We start from the raw sequence: 2,745 nt of genomic DNA on the forward strand, positions 1-2,745 counted from the left end.
AAAACTAAAAGCAGTATGGTATATTCTTTTCTCAGTAAGGGATGAACAGTTTATCCAATCTTCTTTTTTAGATTGGGATGTGAAGATAGACTTTCAGATCTATAGAAAAAAAACATTCACCTGAAATAATGGTCTGAGATATTGTTTCTATAGACACCATCTTGAAACACCTTTTTACAAAGAAAGCATTAATAAGCTTTAGATCTATTACTGAGCACTAGTCCTGAGTGTTTTTGAAATAAAAAAAGGTGAGATAATTCCCTTGAGCGGCTGACTTCTAAAAGCGCCTCACCAAAATTGTCTTGATGACCCATGGCACTTTGATATGTTCTACCCAGACTGCACTAGTCCTGCCTATCTTTGCAGGTCTGGACAGGTGTCCAATGAAAAAAACTTAAAGGGACCAGGATCTGTGCATGAAAAATGTATATATACATAAATAATACCTAATGTGAGCTAGCGGTTGTGATCACTCATAGCAACAAACTTTTTAGCAAGTCAATGAGGTAGCACACAGTCAGTTTTATAAAATAAAAGTTTACGCTTCTGCCTGGGGTTTTTATTTTTAGCATAAAGATGAACACAGGGAATAAAACACCAAAACAAACCATGGCCCTGATAGGCAACTTGCTATCTCTTTGGTAGTTCTAGCAAGCAATAAAATATAAGTTCATTTGGCACACATATTCACATGCCATGGTTATTTCTTAAGCTCCATACCCTTAAAGCCATTGGAAGTCAGTGAGCTCCCAACAGTCTGCTCTTGATTACCTGAGTGGAGCACCTGTGCTCTCTAGATCCAGGTTAAGACATAGATATGGACCAGGTGGCCAAGGATCCCTCCTATTTCTTCCTTGCCCAGCTCCAGTACCCTTAACACTGGCTTCTCACACAAGCCATATGTCTACCAACATTACCAAAGCCATAGGACACTATATCATTATATATATATATATATACTGTATATTCCCCATATACAAACAGAAAATCACTACCTATGCTCCCCTCTACCTTTTTATCATGGGCAGATCTTTTGAGGAGGGTGAGCCAGGAGAAGAAGCTAGGTTTGGACTGACTTCTAGAACATTTAAATATCCTTCCCTTTAATCTATTGTCATCCTGCAGCCAGTCATAATACTGAAGCTGCAGGATTAGAAAGTAATGAAAGGCCAGAAAGAGGTAACACAATAGCATTCCACCCAACTGTTACTACACACAGATTGTGTCTAAAATTGAACTACATGCAACACTCTACCGGATTTGATACTTTCATTGCAAACTCAATGTAAGTGACAGAGAACAGTACACTATCAGAAGAACTACACCAATAGTGTTTTATCACCCCAACAGACCAGCAGACAGGGTTCCCTGATAAGGTTTATTTTGATATTGCACTCAAGGTCTTCACCGGGGGAGACTCATTAGGTGGTCTACCATGGATTTACCACAACTTGTAGGTAACTTGTAAGGTTGGAAAACAGAAAAAAACAGGGGCATGATCATTAGGGGGATTTATTTCAGATTCTGTCCTATGGAGCAGAAATTACCCACAAATTGATGCCATAGAGTGGTCACAAAAATTCGAGTCTGGTCCTGTCGCCCCCAAAAATATATTTTTTGTCAAAAATAGATAATTGCAATGTTTCAAAAAAGTTTACAGGAACTTTATGCTGCAGGCAAGATTTTTTTTATTTTTGAGTTATTCCAGTTTGTATAATTATACCTTTGCCTAAAGCTACTTTTATTCCCATGTCATATAAACAATTCTGCTAATAATGCTCAACGAGACTTATTTTTTTCGTTGTCATGACTGACACTTTTCAACCCTGGAAGCCAAGTATCATGTGTACTGAAAGCTCATACAAAGTTTAACATTTTAAAAACCTTTTATTATTTTTATCTTTTAAATCTAGTTATCCTAGGCCAATTACTATTAGGATGTAAAGGTTCTTTTTTGAAGGTAATTTTAGACATCTACTATATAATTACAGTAAAATGTAATGTCCTTATAGACCACCTTCAGATTTGTGGTCAAAAATCACAAAGTTAGCTTCTCCCAGGTACAAAGCAAACTGCTGCTATGGTTCCAGAAGGGGCAAACTGCACCACAGGTCAATGTGTTTGCACAAGCAGCCCCTAATTTCACACAGCTGTTATTTCTCCAGGGGAAGAAAAGCAATCACAGGACCAGAAGCAACATTTATTCCAGAAAAGTGTGTTGCAAACCCACAGCAAGACAACCATGTGAAACGGCTTTCATAAAGTGATTTCAAACTGCTCCCATACAGTTGAATCGAAGAGATTGGGAGCATGGTTTAGCATGAAGTACATTACTACACACTGCAGTTCAGTCTGAAAGGGGCCTTATTCTTTAGAGTCTATCCCCAATAAAAAGCTTCCACTTTCCCTTAAGGTTCCACTTTTAAGTTTGTATGATCAAGCAGGTCATTGCTGTATAGAGGGACAGGCAATGTCCAATTTCCAATAATTAATCTTGCCTGCCTGATCGCTCTGGGTTTCTGGAGTCAAAGCTGAGCTGCCCATGTGCTGTGTTAGCTTTGTTTGCCAGGGAAACCCAGCATTCCCGGCTTCCCTTGCATGTGCCAGGATGGTAACTGCCATGGCGTTGAAGATTTGTGGCCCATAAATCTATGCTGTTGTAAGGCACTTACCTGTCCAGCGGGCCCGCAGCATCCTTGGGATCCATAGCCGGCGGGGGAGACCCCACTGCACCAGGCAGTGTAG

The sequence above is a fragment of the Pyxicephalus adspersus genome, chromosome 2 (assembly GCF_032062135.1).
Source record: "Pyxicephalus adspersus chromosome 2, UCB_Pads_2.0, whole genome shotgun sequence".
NCBI classification, from domain to species: domain Eukaryota; kingdom Metazoa; phylum Chordata; class Amphibia; order Anura; family Pyxicephalidae; genus Pyxicephalus; species Pyxicephalus adspersus.